Source organism: Rutidosis leptorrhynchoides, chromosome 3 (assembly GCF_046630445.1).
Source record: "Rutidosis leptorrhynchoides isolate AG116_Rl617_1_P2 chromosome 3, CSIRO_AGI_Rlap_v1, whole genome shotgun sequence".
Lineage (NCBI taxonomy): Eukaryota > Viridiplantae > Streptophyta > Magnoliopsida > Asterales > Asteraceae > Rutidosis > Rutidosis leptorrhynchoides.
In genome coordinates, this window is record NC_092335.1 from 526,519,482 (window position 1) to 526,536,532 (window position 17,051).

At 36.2% G+C, this 17,051-nt stretch overlaps 1 pseudogene; it reads left to right on the forward strand.

Annotated features, from left to right (window-relative positions):
* Positions 1-9,566, forward strand: part of LOC139901902 (uncharacterized) — a 58,443-nt pseudogene extending 48,877 nt beyond the window's left edge.
* Positions 9,567-17,051: the final 7,485 nt, after the last annotated feature.

The following is a 17,051-nucleotide window of genomic DNA, read 5'->3' on the forward strand; positions in this document are numbered from 1 at the left end:
TACTCTTTACTCTTCGAAGATAAATCATGTGTTATTCGTAACAAGAAAAATAACTATAAATTAATAGCCGAAGTGCCAATGGAGAACCGCAACTTTCCGCTTCGTTGGCAGTATATCCAAGACACAGCCATGAAAGTTCAAGTTGAAGAATCATGGCTATGGCATCGAAGATTTGGCCACTTTAACTTTCACGCACTAAAAATCCTCCAACAGAAGAATATGATGAGAGACTTGCCTAACATAGAAGAGATCACCGACACGTGTGAAAGCTGTGTGATGGGCAAGCAACATCGAAAACCTTTCCCTCGTGACAAAGCTTGGAGAGCGAAAGATATATTGGAGCTTGTGCACACCGACGTTTGTGGACCAATGAGGACCCCGTCACTTAACTAAAACAGGTACTTTATTCTCTTTATCGATGACTATTCTAGAATGACGTGGGTGTACTTCATGCGTGAAAAATCTGAAGTATTTACTATATTCAAGAAGTTCAAGAATTTCATAGAAAAGAGTAGTGGCCATCATATAAAAACACTAAGGAGTGATAGAGGAAAGGAATATACCTCTACACAATTCAATAAATTTTGCGAAGATGAAGGAGTTAAACGCCAACACACTGTTGGTTATGCCCCTAAGCAAAATGGTGTCTCTGAATGAAAAAATAGAACTGTAATGGAAATGGCCAAAACAATGATACATGAAAAAGGCCTTCCAAACAGTTTCCGGGCTGAAGCTGTATACACAGCTGTATATATACTAAATCGATGCCCCACGAAAGCCATCGAAAATAAGACTCCGATAGAGGCATGGAGTGGAAGGAAACCGTCGGCGAAACATCTGCGAGTATTTGGATCTATCTGCTACATCCATATTCCAAAGGAGAAACGTCACAAGCTCCAAGAAAAATCAGAGAAGGGAATATTCTTAGGCTACATTACACAGTCAAAAGGCTACCGAGTCTATAATCTGAAAACAAATAACATCGTGATTAGCCGAGACGTGGAGATTGACGAAGACGCTTCTTGGAACTGGGAGAAAGACAAAGTTGAAAGACAAACATATCTGCCGCAGATATCTATGGAAACTCCAGCTCAACAACCATTACAAATGGAGCATTCTCAACAACAGGAAAGTACCGGAGAAACAAGTCCTACTACACCAACTTCTCCGTCGACAAGATTACCTTTGGCGCAAGACGAGTCAAGCCCAGAGTCCACACCTGGAAGAGTCAAAGCATTAGCAGAGGTATACGAGGCATGTAACTTCACAACTATAGAACCTGAAAGCTATGAAGTTGCAGCCAAAGATGAAAAGTGGGTGGCTGCTATGAACGAAGAAATAAGAATGATCGAGAAAAACAACACATGGGAGTTAGTTGATCCTCCTGAAAATAAAGAAATCATTGGAGTAAAGTGGGTTTACAAAACAAAGCTCAATCCTGATGGTTCTATACAAAAACATAAAGCAAGGCTAGTAGCTAAAGGCTATTCACAACAGCCTGGAGTCGACTACAATGAAACTTTCGCACCCGTAGCACAACTGGATACTATAATAGCACTTGTAGCGCTAGCAGCTCAACGAAGGTGGAAGATTTACCAACTAGATGTGAAATCAGCCTTTCTAAATGGGTTTCTAGAAGAAGAAATATACGTCGAGCAACCACAAGGGTTCATTCAAAAAGGAAAAGAAGACAAAGTCCTGAAGCTAAAGAAAGCCTTATACGGACTTAAACAAGCGCCGCGTGCGTGATACAGTCGTATTGACAGCTACTTCACAAGTTCAGGATTCAGGAGGAGTCAAAGTGAGCCCACACTCTACATCAAAACCCAAGGTAACTCTGACACTCTCATTATTTCCTTGTATGTAGATGATCTTATATATACGGGAAACAATGAGAGAATGATACAAGAGTTTAAAGAAGACATGATGAAAACGTTCGAGATGAGCGACCTTGGATTGATGCGCTATTTTCTTGGAATCGAAATCAGTCAAGAAAATGAAGGCATCTTCATATGCCAAAAGAAATATACAGAAAATCTCTTAAAAAAGTTTAAACTATACGGTTGTAAAACCGTAGTCACGCCACTAGTTGCCAATGAGAAGATGAGACAAGAAGATGGATCTGAGAAAGCAAACGCTTCAAGATTCAGAAGTCTCATTGGAAGCCTACTCTATCTGACAGCAACAAGACCAGATATCATGTACGCAACCAGTCTACTATCCAGGTACATGCAAAACCCTAATCAAATACATTACAGAGCTTCTAAAAGAATACTAAGATACTTGCAAGGTACCATAGACTATGGAATATGGTAAAAGCCGACTACAGACTCGAAGCTTCATGGATACACAGACAGTGACTGGGCCGGATCGGTAGATGACATGAGAAGTACTTCAGGATACACATTCACACTTGGATCCGGTGTCTTCTCATGGGCATCAAAGAAACAAGAAACGGTGGCACAATCATCAGCAGAAGCCGAGTACGTCGCAGCCGCAAACTCAGCTAATCAAGCTATATGGCTAAGAAGAATACTAGAAGATATGGGCGAGAAACAAGACGAAGCAACAAAGATATATTGCGATAACAAGTCTGCAATCGCGATGGCAAAGAATCCAGTGTTCCATGGTAGAACAAAACACATTGATATCAAATATCACTTTTTGCGAGAAGTCTCCGCCAAGAAAGATATTGAATTAAAATACTGCAAGACCAAAGAGCAGATTGCAGACATATTCACTAAAGCACTACCAAGACCAAAGTTCGAGTTCTTACGCAACATGCTCGGAGTAACATCGAAATACATTAAGGAGGAGTGTTAAAATGTTAATGTATTTCTAGAGTATTCTAGAATTAATTAGTAGAAGAAGATATTTATAAAACAAAAATATCTAGATATTATTAACTAAAAATATCTAGATATAATCACAAAATATCTAGATATTATTAACAAAAAATATCTAGATATTATTTATTAGAAATCTAGATATTTCTATTAAAATATCTAAGACTCACTCATGAGGCCTATAAATAGGCATAAGGCCTCGCCATTTTGATGTAACCAAACACATAAGACATTTCAATTAATAAACACTCAAATTATTCTAAATCACAAATCTTCTCCACATCCCCTCTTTCAATACAAATCAACTAAACACTACAAACTTACTACATCTAAATCAAAACTAATCAACACTTCTAATTAATCAAAACACTACAGCTAATTATAACTTAATGTTATATGAATATGACATAATGAGCGCATCTCTGCTAGACATAAAGCATCCTAACCTGGTTCCCGAGTATACGTCACAATCGGCGTCCGTGTCTTTTGACGTGCCTACTTGTCCAATTGCTCGTCGCCTCTTAGGTTTAACAGTTATTCTAAGATATAAAATATTCGGTGAAGATTGGGCTTGGTTTGCTAAAATCACTATGAACAACAGAGGTGATTTGATTTACAACCCCAGAGTATTCGGAAGACCTGGTTCGGGTGAAGTTTGTATATGGCTGAGCTATTGGCCAATTGGAAACTTATTGGACGTTGGAGATGAAATTACTGTGTCTATCGTTGTCATGAGTGGGTTGGAAGTAATTGAATGTGGTGCAAGCCTGGTGTACACCGATGATAATGTAGCACGTGAAAAGAACGAAAATAAACTGGGATGGGTAGAAACTGTGGAAAGAGACTTGTCTGGATTTAAATTAAGCAACGAATCGTACTATCTTTGCAGGCGTGATTTCTATAAGTTAATGGAGGTGGGCAAACTGACTCCTGGATGGTTGGGTAAAATAGTTGGTGATACCATTGATGATACAGGTATCCCCTCTTTCAAAATTCTATTTTTGGGTGTTGGAAATTAATTCTAAACTGCAAAAAAATAACAAAAAAATCCTGATACCACACACTGTCACAGAGGTACGAGGATGGAGAATGGCTGGTCGACCTCGACAATCATATCAAGAGAAAATTGTGCGGTTGGTCCTGTGGTTTACATGAAATGGGGTGTTTGGTCCTTGAACTTCATTTTCGGGGTTGTTGGTCCATGTGATTTTCAAAACACGTGTGGTTGGTCCCTGTCAGGGACCAACAACCCCGAAAATGAAAGTTCAAAACTTGTGTAGTTGGTTCCTGTCAGGGACCAACCACACGTGTTTTGAAAATCACAGCGACCAACAACCCCGAAAATGAAGTTCAGGGACTAAACACCCCATTTCATGTAAACTACAGGGCCAACCGCACAATTTTCTCTCATATCAATCATTTACCGAACTGAAAAGCGTCGGATGCATCATCCATTATCCCTTAACGGTAAATATTACGTGAAATATTTCACTATGGAATGAATTAATTATTTAACAATTTAATTGTAACTTGTATGATAATCTGTTTTTATTATTAATTTTTTTTTATTTTGCTATGTTCTTTATCAAAAAAGATTGCAGAGATTTCTAGTTCATCTTTTGCCGATGAAACTGTGGGGTTCACTTCAAGCATAGTTGGGGAGACAACCATATCAGGAATTACGTCTGGGTTTAGTGATACTGAAATAGAGGTATATAAAAATTAAGTTGATGATAAATGAAAATTCAATGTTTTGTTGTGGAGAAACTTTATGTGTTTCCCCAAAACTTACAAGATTTCAACCAACAGGCATTGGAAATATCTGAATCATCTGTCATCGATGAGACTTTGGAGTTTACAAAAAGCTTGGTCGAAGAGAAAACGGAACCAGATGCCACATCTTCATCTAGCGAATCGAAAACAAAGGTAATACACCATTTAACCTAGTTTACAAATGAAATGAGTTAAATCTGTCATCGGGTAATAAACATATTCTGACTAGGTCTACACAAAAATAGTAATGGAGCTTACGTTTGAAGTGTTTAATATCTCAGATGTAGGAAATTGACTTTCTTTAAGAAACAATTTGAAAATTCTTCTTCCGATCATCTATAGCAGTAGCTTTCTTCTAAAGTTTTTACGACTAAAAAAAAACTTTTGGAAAAAGCTTTTTCTTGAGTATATATATGAGTTGTTAGTCTATGTATATTGTTAGAAAACATTTAAGTGCATTATTTGGTATGTAGTTAATTAATAATAGAGGCTATTGGTTTGCCTCCTGACCTTTAACATATCTATCTTTTTGTATCTATAAATAGGTTGTGGATATCATTTGCATGTGAGAAATATATGAGAATATTTCAATATAATTGTTGTGTTAATTACATTGTATCAGAGTTTGGTTACTCTTAGTATTATACTCCGAATCATTTGACATAAATGTGAGGTTGTGATGGTTTTATAGGAAAAGGCGTCGGTGAGCAGGTTATCGGGAGGATGGAATGTATTAGCTACTTTAAAACAAAGCACTACCCCGCTTTTTCAAAAGGGACTTTCGATTTTTAAAAGAGCCAAGGTAAATTTCAGTTTCATGGTTCACATTTCATTAATGATACATACTGCATTACTACCTTCAAAAATATGTTAAATGAGTCTTAAATTACTAGCACTAAGTGGTTGGGGCCCTGAGATCCTTGCAAGAGGTCTCAGGTTCAATTCTTGGGGTGGCCAGGGAAGGGTTGGAAACAGCCAGGGAGTATTCCTGATGGGCTGCGTACACTAGAGTATGGGGTCGGATTACTCGCCCTTCCCGGGTAACCCGAACAGGGAAAACCTTCCAACTTTATTATGTCCGTGGTATCTAGCTGATAATAATCAAATCATAATCAGTGCTAAAGAAATGGATATTGATACTGATCATTGTATCTACCAAATCTGACTTATATAACAAGCAAATTTGAAAAGAAAATCAATATAACAGTGGAACAGAGAAGGTTTTTTACTTAAAGAAGGCATTTTCATTATTCAGATAAATTTATCGTAGTCATATGTACTATAATTTTCTCTAGGCTAACCTCATTGGCTAATATATTGACTTACACTGTCCTGCTTCTGAACTAAGATAGCAGGGGTGGTATGGACCTGATATCCTTGTTAAAGGTCTTAGGTTCAAGTCTTGGGGTAGTCGGGTGGGTTTTGGAAACCGTCGTGGATTGTTTCGGATAGGCCACGCTCATAAGAGTTAATGATACTCAACATACATCATACCTTTACCTTTTTAAATACAGTGGAATTCACGTAAAGTAATTGCACTAGCACTTGAGGTGAGAGTGACATTATTTAAATTATATTTGCATGTTTATGATTTTTTTTCTTTTGGTAAAATTAAGATACCTTACATTTCTAGATTTGCACTTAAAGATTGAACTTTTCAAAAATTCATATTTTCTAAAAATCTTGGCCTTAAATGATACGCGTAATATTTAAAAAAATTAAATAATAATAATAATAACATATGTGAGCCAGAAATTGGTTAAAAGGTTGATGAGTCTGCTATCTGTGTTTCAGAAACCGGTCATTAAGAAGGAGAGTGGTGAAAAAGATGGTTTGTTGTGGTTTCAAAATATTGGGAAGTGCACTGGTGGTCAGTATTCCATGGCCGTGGTTCAGGCCAACAATATGCTTGAAGACCAATGCCAGATCGAATCCGGGCTTTTCGGTACGTTTGTTGGAATCTATGATGGCCATTGAGGACCTGTGGCTGCCCGTTACGTTTGTGATAACTTATTCAGGAATCTTCAAGGTTTGTTTTTCTTTGACCCCACAATACATGGATTGATTATTATTGATTTTTTTTTTATTCTAGGGAAAACATTGTAATGGTGGTGTTTTGACGTGATTTGAGTGTGATCATGTGATATATTGATATTGAATTATCCTAACGTTATCGAATGAGCTACAATACCAGATGGTGAGGTAATAATTAGCGTTGGAAATACGACTCGAATTGTATCTTTGTGTTATTTAGACGATTTTATTAACTAAATCCCCCTTACGTAATAGGGGTTAAGTTAAGATTATACTTTTTCTAATAATTCACAACATAAGTAGCGGGACTAAAATTGAAATATGACAAGCTTTATTAGTTGGAGTTGAATGAAAAAGGATAACACTACTTTTCTTTTAAGAATGGTGGGGTGAAAGACTAAGCTAACACTAGAACCTAGTGAACGTTGGATTTTACTAGAAGTGGCAAAATGAGTGGGTCATAGTCACGGTGTCACACGTAGATCAAGATAGGGTTGAGTCAAAAGAGACTGTGAAATTGGCCCTGGTCGCAAATAATAATTGGTCCATTCTATTAGCTAGTGTATTAAATATGGTTACGGTTAAAAGGTTTTTTCCTATTCTGGTTACCTGGAAGGGCGTGTATTCCGCGAACCCATAATCTAATTTACGCGGCCCAGTCGTATTACTCCACGACCGTTTCCAAGCCATCCCGTCCACCACAAGATTCGAACTTGAGGCCTCTTCTAGAGATATTGAGAGCCCCAACCACTAGGCTATCTTGGATACATGTTAGGTGAATTTCTAGCGGCTTAATCAGTTCCATTATTAACTGATTCGTTGTTTTACCTCCTATAGCAATAAAATATGACCCAAATAACTGGTCTTTATAACAATGGGTTGAAATTGCTGCAACTAGGTTTACTACTTTTATATGAGAGTAAAAATGGTACGAATTTTCAAGTCATTGTTCTCATGTTTGGTATTCATGTAGACACAACTGCCAAGAATCACGGTGTTGTGACCCCAAAGACAATTGAAAATGCTTTTCTTCAAACAGAGGATGGGTTCACTGATCATGTATCTCAGCTGTTTAATAAACAACCACTCATTGCGACTGTTGGATCATGTTGCTTGGTTGGAGTAATACATCAGCAAACTATTTTCATTGCCAATCTTGGAGATTCTCGTGTTGTACTTGGTAAAAAAGATAATTCCAAAGGTGTGGAAGCCATACAGCTGTCATCAGAGCATACTGTTAAAAGTGAGGAGGTTAGACACGAGCTGCGAAGTTTACATCCACATGATCCGCAAATTGTCATCTTCAAACATAATATCTGGAGAGTCAAAGGCCTTGTTCAGGTAATGTCTAATGTTGTTGGAATTAAGCTACCCTTGTATCTTCATTCTTCCATGCCAATATTTTTTTTTTTCATTGAGTATATATATTCGCTTTCCTTGATAAATATTTGATTTTGTTGTCCCGTGGATTGCTCTATGTGCATACCCATGTGAAATCAGGATATGATGCAAACTATCATTTATATGTGACACATTACACATATAACCCTGTTTAACCTTTACTTTCACATTTTGATTTTGTCGGTTCTGTTTATGATGTGAGAATTAACAAAAATGTGACCATGGGACCTACATATGTGTTGCAAAGACAAATGAAGGAAGGACCGAAAAAACGATAATTTAAAGGAAGCAACATTTGATGATGTATTTAAAAATAGCAAGCAACAACTTTTCAGCTCAAAATAGTTAAGAGTACCATAAATATTTTTAGGTTATAGGCGTAAGATGTCGACTATGATTCCATTGTTACCCTTGCAAGTGGTTACAAAGTTAGGAACCATCACAAGATAGCACAATGTGGTTGGGCCCTTGATATCCTCACAAGATATCTCAGGTTCAAATCTTGTGGTGGTTAGGAATAGGTTGGAAACACCACACAGAGTAATCTGGCCGGGCCACATATATTAGAATATGGGGACGGAATACTCGCCCTCCTAGATTATTCGGGAAAAACCTTATAAATTTAACTTAGAGGTTATATGCTAAGTTTTTTTGGAGTTGGTAGGATGAACCAATCAACCAACGGTGCCCCTTTTAAAATATGAAAAGTGTAAGTTATTAAGCTGAACAATTATAGTTCCTATCTACTAAGTAATAAAGTTGGCGACACACAGTGATCATATTGTTTATTGCTTTGTATCTTTTGTAAATTTGATTCATTTTTTATGTACCGAACTTCAGATTTTTTGTAGATATAGATACATTGCATTATTTGGAGCCATAATATATGTTTGTGGTGCAGTTTTCGAGATCCATTGGAGATGTTTACTTGAAACACTCGGAGTACAATACTGACCTAATTCCAATGAAATTCCGACTTCGTGAACCATTGGTTAAGCCTATCCTGTCTGCCACTCCATCAATCCTTACACGTCATATCGAGCCAAATGATTCTTTTCTTATATTTGCTTCCGATGGTTTATGGGAATTATTGAGTAATCAAGAAGCTGTGGATATCGTTCACAATAATCCACGCACTGTAAGAGTTCCTCATCTTTGTTCTTCTTCTTCTTCTTCCTTTTCTTATATTTGCATTTTGTGCTACGAGTAAATGTGTGGTACATCACATGATAAATATAGAACTGTGTTGACCATCACATTTATGTTTTATTACCTTCATGCAACTATATAATGTCGTTGATGGTTCCCATGTTTCAGGGAATAGCCAAGAGGCTAGTGGATGTTGCTCTTCATGAAGCTGCAAAAAGAAGAGAGATGCGATTTTCACATTTGCGAAAGATTGATAAGGGGGTGCGGCGTCACTTCCATGACGATATAAGTGTAACTGTATTGTTTCTAGATGGTGGCCCTGGCAGTCGCCCTAGCGATGTCTCTATTCGATGTGAATTGTAACAGTAAAATGTACTAATATATCAGTGTTTCAAGAATGATGATGTCATCATATAGTATTGCAGATAAAGAATTCAAAACTTTCTGCGAGATAATAAAAAGAACTTTGATATTCGTTGTATCATAAGCTGTTTGTGATACCTTGTTACATGGGGATGGATGGAGAAGACAACACCTCTGGTCTGTTAATATTAAAATTACAATGGATTTTTTTTTTTATTTTTTTTTAAAGGGTAATTCACCCGGCAAATTGGATTAGTAGTAGAAAATTTTACAAGAAAGTTCAAAGACTATAGAAATGCTCTATAGTCCAAATACAAGCCAAAAAACCCAAATCTAACATATGCTAGACACAACTAGGGGTGTGCACCATTTGGTCTCGAACCAAAAAAATTGAATATCGAATCGAATCCAAAAAATAAAAAAAACAAACCCAAATTTTTAAACGGTTTTCGGATCGATCGAAACCGAAACAGAATTTGTAATTCGGTTTTCGGTTTTGAAAATTTTAAATTCGGTTAACCGAAAACCGAATTAAAAACCGAATTCAAATTAATAACATATTAAACATATTTATATTTATGATATTTATATATTTATCTTATATTTGATGTATTATTATATTTTTATTATACAATAAACATGTTATATGTTGGAGGTTTTATTGAAATTTCGTGTAGGGTAAAATAATCGATAGCCGGATAAATCACTGAATCGTGTTATCACTTTCCGAAAGTAATTATTCGACCCTTATTGCCTGGGTTACACGAATATCACTTTGGGATAAGACAGAGATTAGTTCTTGTTATTGGCAGTAAACAAGAACTCTTTTGCATAAGAGTATTAATGTGTTTTTTAATCTATTTTTTCTCATGAATGATAGTCCTTATTTATAGGCACCCAAAAACAAGTATTATTCCACGATGGAGATGTTTCACTAACTAATTTCATTTTCAAATCTAAAACAAATCCTTTTCATAAAGTTGTTTGTTTAATTTCCAACAACCAAATCAAGGAAATCGATTAAATCCTTTTCATAAAGTTGTTTGTTTTATTTCCACGATGGATATGTTTCACCTAGTGCAGGAATAATACTTCCGTAATCACTCAAATTTGTGATAATGGAAAACCACTTTCGGGTCCGGGTAATCTATCACTTAATAGGTGTACACTCCGTACCTCCTAACATATTTACAAGTGTAGATTAAATCCCTCAATTACACTAAATTTCCAACAATCCTCCCCAATTTAGTGCAATTCGTTTCATGAGAATTAAACAAATTAAAACAAAAACTCATGCATAAATGAAAATATCTTGAAGATTGAATTTTCACCTTAGTACATTACACATTCCAAATATTCGAGAATCAGGGTGTTCTAAGAATTGAACCCTTCAACCCATTTGAATAACTGAAAATAATATACACATAAGTTTTCAAATACTCTAAAGCTATCCTGACACTTTACAAGCCATGTGTCCATATCCTTTCATGAATGTATCCAAAGCTAAAAGTCCAAGCTTTGTTGAAGCGTCAAAACTTCACATTCACATAGGTAGTTCACTTCAGTCATGCACCTGCTCTTGCACTTTTTCAAATGAACTGTTAAGAAGCTAGACTTCAACCTCACCTTCAGCAGGTCCGAGTACATACCTTACCTTGGGATGATATAAAATTTATGTACTCCAAATTTCTAAGTATAAGCCTTCCGCATTGAATTCAACTTCTAATTTTCATTGGAAGGGAATTGGGTATCTTATAATTAGACATTTATGTGGACTTTAAATACATCCCCACAGCAGACTTGTCAACCAAGTCTCTTGCCAATCCCTTCGTCAAGTGATCAGCTAAATTCTGTTGTGACCTCACGAACACTATAGAAATCACCCCATTCATGATGAGTTCACGAATCATGCTATGTCTGACACCTAAGTGTCTAGACTTTCCATTGTACATCTGGCTATAAGCCTTTGCCAATGTCGCAGCACTATCACAATGGATAGACATGGGTGCTATAGGTTTAAGCCATAATGGTATCTCATGGATCAAGTTTCTAAGCCATTCTGCTTCTTTACCAGCAGCAGCTAAAGCAACAAACTCAGATTCCATCATTGAGTTGGTAATACATGTCTGCTTCTTAGAAGCCCATGAAATAGCACCTCCCCCAAGCAAGAACACCCAACCACTCGTTGAAGAATGATCTTCAATATTGGTTATCCAAATCGCATCAGAATATCCTTCTATTACCGAAGGAAACCCATTATAAGATAAACTATAGTCCATAGTTTTCTTCAAGTACTTCAGTACCCGCCTAATTGCTTGCCAGTGATGAGTACTAGGTTTACTAGTATATCTACTCAGTTTTCCCACAGCAAAAGCAATATCCGGCCTTGTACAAGTCATGGCGTACATCAAACAGCCAATCACCCGAGAATACTCAAGTTGTGATACAGCTTCACCTTGATTAGGCATAAGCTTCTCACTTGGATCAACAGGGGTACTCACAGAAGTACATTCAAAGCAATTGAACTTTTTCAACACCTTCTCAACATAATGAGATTGACAAATCGAAATTCCTTTGCTTTCACGTTTGATCCTAATGCCAAGGATAACGTCAGCCTCCCCCATATCTTTCATGGAGAATTTTGATGACAAAAATTCTTTTGTTAAATCAACCTGACTTTGGTCAGTCCCAAAGATTAACATGTCATCAACATATAGACAAATTATAACTCCTTTACCAGAATCATCAAATTTGCTATATACACATTTATCTGCTTGGTTTAATTTAAAACCACTAGATAAAACCACTTCATCAAATTTCTGATGCCATTGCTTAGGTGCTTGTTTCAAACCATATAAGGACTTCACAAGTTTGCACACCTTACCTTCATTACCTGACATGACAAAACCTTGAGGTTGGTTCATATAAACCTCCTCATCCAATTCACCATTCAAGAATGCTGTCTTCACATCCATCTGGTGAATAACCAGATTGTGAATTGTAGCCAAAGCAATCAACAGTCTAATGGTAGTGATACGTGCCACGGGAGCATAAGTATCAAAATAGTCAATTCCAGACTTTTGTCTAAAGCCTTGAATGACTAACCTTGCCTTGAACTTTTCAATAGTTCCATCTACCTTCATCTTCTTTTTGAAGATCCATTTGCAACCCAAAGGTTTGCAACCAGGAGGTAGATCAGCTAACACCCAAGTGTTATTGCCCATGATAGAATCCATCTCATCATTAATTGCCTCTTTCCAGAATGCAACATCCTGAGACCTCATTGCTTCATCATATGTTTTAGGATCATCATCAACATTGAAACAATACGAATATTGGGTAGAAACATCATCCCTAGAACCTTCAATTAAGTATAACTGAAAATCAGGTCCAAATGATTTAGGTTTCCCTTTTCTTTTGCTTTTTCGAATCTCAAGTGACTGATCAACAGCCTTTTCAGAGACTTTATCATTACAATCCTTATTGATTCCATTGTTACTTGGAATCATATCCTTTGGTCTAGGTATAGATGAAAATCGATTTTCATCAAAGATTGCATCCCTTGATTCAATCACAGAATTAATTGAGACAAACTCATTAGGCTCTATAACATAGAACCTATACGCCTTGGAATGTTCAACATATCCAATAAATATGCAATCTATACCTCTTTCACCCAAACTTTTCTTCTTGGGATCAGGCAGTCTTACAACAGCCCTACAACCCCATACCTGAAGATAGTTCAAGTTAGGTTTTCTTTTATTCCAAAGTTTATAAGGTGTAATCTTGTTCCTTTTGTTAGGAACTCTATTAGGCAAATAACAAGCTGTTAATATAGCTTTTTCCCAAAATCCCTTACTTAAACCCGAATAGGATAACATGAAATTAACCATATCTTTGAGGACCCTATTCTTCCTCTCAGATATACCATTTTGTTGTGGAGTATAAGGAGCTGTGGTCTCATGGATAATACCAACGGATTGGAAATACAATTGGTCAATGTATTCACCTCCCCTATCCATTCTAAGTCTTTTAATCAATGCCTTTTGTTGTAATTCTACTTCAGTTTTAAATATTTTAAATTTATCTAATGCTTCATTCTTAGTATGTAACAAATAAACATAGCAAAACCTAGAAGCATCATCAATAAAAGTCACAAAATATTTCTTGTTCTCTAAAGTAGGAGTTGCATGCAAATCACATAAATCACTATGTATTAATTTCAAAATCTCAGTATCACGATGTATATTTTGAAAAGGTTTCTTAGTGATCTTTGTCAACATACACGTTTTACACTTTTCATTGTTCATATCAAAGGCCGGTATTAATCCATCTTTAGACATATCTTGCATTCTTTTAAAGTGTTAATGTCCTAGTCTAGCATGCCAAAGAATAGAATTATTTATGCTAGTAGTAGACAAACAAGCAATATCAACACTTACATGTTCAATGTTTAGTCTAAACATTCCATTACTCAAATAACCAAATCCAACAAATAAACCATTTTTAGATAGAACAAACTTGTCAGATTCAATAACTTGCTTGTAACCACAATTATTCAACATACTACTTGAAACCAAATTTTTCCTAATTTGTGGTACATGCAATACATTAAACAAAGAAACAATCTTTCCAGAACTAAAACTTAAATCCACACAACCACGTCCATGAATAGAGGCTGTTGACTCATTTCCCATATGAAGAATTGATCCATCAGTCACCGACTCGTAAGTCTTGAACCAACATCTATCCTTACATACATGAATAGTAGCTCCAGAGTCAACCCACCACGCAACATCATCATCCTGCACAAAACAAATCTCAGATATATACGAAACATAATAATTCTCAATTGAATTATTAAATATATTCTGACCTTTCGGGGCTTGGTTGTTCGAACCATTGCCCGAACCATTTGTGCTAGATCCTTTAGCATTGTTAGTGCCAAAAATAACCTTACAATCCCTCTTCAAGTGTCCAGATTTACCACACTTCCATCAAGTCAATTTAGACTTCTTATTAGGATCAACTTTGTTATTACCTTGATGTTTACGTTTTCCCTTTTTGTCATTATTACTAGTGAACTTTTTATGTTCCACCATATTGACAACAGACGTACCAGAAATTTCGTTGCTCTTTGGCTTGTCATTATCCTGCAACCTGAGAGATTCCTCAATACGCAGATGACTACCCAACTCAACAAGAGTTAACTCCTCCTTATTATGTTTCAAAGAATGTTTAAATTCTTTCCAAGATGGAGGTAGTTTATCAATTATGCTTGAGACTTGAATAGACTCATCCATGTTCATCTTATGTTATGTGAATTGACCAAGTATACGAATGAGCTCATTGTATTGTTCCAAGACCGGTCTAGAATCGACCATCTTGTAATTATTAATATTACTCACAAGGAACTTTTTACTAGAAGCATCCTCAGACATATACTTGGTTTCTAAACAGTCCAATAGTTCTTTAGCAGATTCAACATTTAGGTAAATATCAAGAAGGGAATCAGCCATACCATTGAGGATTAAACCTCTAACGATGTAGTCATCGTTCTCCCACTTGAACCTTTTCCGAATTTGTTCAACAATGGCATCATCACCATGATCTTCAAGAATTGGTGTGCTGAGTACGTACACCACACTCATGCTGCTCAGAAAGAAGTGCATCTTCTTTTGTCATCTCCTAAAATCAATTCCCTCAAACTTATCAACTTTAGAGAAATTCATCGTCATGTGTTTCATCGTAGCCGCCATCGATTATAACAAATAATTACTTTCGATTGTTGGAGGTTTTATTGAAATTTCGTGTAGGGTAAAATAATCGATAGTCGGATAAATCACTGAATCGTGGTATCACTTTCCGAAAGTGATTATTCGACCCTTATTGCCTGGGTTACACGAATATCACTTTGAGATAAGACAGAGATTAGTTCTTGTTATTGGCAGTAAACAAGAACTCTTTTGCATAAGAGTATTAATGGGTTTTTTTATCTATTTTTTCTCATGAATGATAGTCCTTATTTATAGGCACCCAAAAACAAGTATTATTCCACGATGGAGATGTTTCACTAACTAATTTCCTTTTCAAATCTAAAATAAATCCTTTTCATAAAGTTGTTTGTTTTATTTTCAACAACCAAATCAAGGAAATCGATTAAATCCTTTTCATAAAGTTGTTTGTTTTATTTCCACGATGGAGATGTTTCACCTAGTGCAGGAATAATACTTCCGTAATCACTCAAATTTGTGATAATGGAAAACCACTTTCGGGTCCGGGTAATCTATCACTTAATGGGTGTACACTCCGTACCTCCTAACCCATTTACAAGTGTAGATTAAATCCCTCAATTACACTAAATTTCCAACATTATATACCATGTATACTTAAATTAATTCCACAACCGTTATTCCTAATTTATATGTAAGTTTATATTGGTTGAGATTTTTATTTTTAGTGATTTTCGGTTTTAACCGAAACCAAACCGAAATCAAATTCGGTTTTTGGTTCGATTTTGGTTATGGTTTTAATATTTAAATTTGGTTTCGGTTTGGTTTTGGGTTTTGATTTTATAAGTTTCAAAACAGAAAAAACCGAACCGAATAAACTGAAATACTAAAAACCAAACCAATGAACACCCCTAGACACAACTACAAGGGGATAACACCACCCTTGAGAAAACATAAAACCGACAAACAACTGATCAAGCAATTTTTCATATATGCTTTATCCGATGGGCTTTCATCAACTCATGAAAGACCTAACAAGTACTGAAGTGACGGTAGGCCTCACAACTAGAAAGTGAAAACCTAACACCCTAATGAGCCTAACTATATATAAGGCTATCTACACGTGAGCCTTGCCGAAAAGCAATCACAAACTTACAATTACAACACCTCAACTAACAAACATGATTGAAGCCTAACGACAATTACAAAATGCCTAACAAAACAACCACACAAGCAAAGCAAAAGGAAATCGAACACTACCATAACAAAAAGGAATTATGTTATGCTAACATCAGCGTGACACATTTTTAGGTAAGTTTGAAGTTTTTTTTTTTTTTTTGAACAGTGATTGGGATCACCCGAGGGGGACTAAACCACCCGTTGCGATCATCTCCCTTTTCGACTATGTCGATGCAGCGATAATAACCCCGCCCCCATCGCTGCTCGGGAGGAAACCTTGAAATCGATCCAAGGGCACGACCAAGTAAAACCCCACTCCCTTTTACCCCCCCCCCCCCCCAAACGATATGGGAAAAGTGACATGGGTGGATACTTCATGGTAGAGATGAAATTGTGTTTTTAATATGTAGCCAACAAGGGTCGAACTCCTGACCTCCTTTAAAGGAGGCAGGCCACCAACACGTGTCATGATTATATTATTTGGCTTGAGGACATAAATAAACATGGAGAAATTTTCTCTTTTAAACTTTCTAATAAACAAATTTATAAAAAGATTTTAATACCGATAAATTGT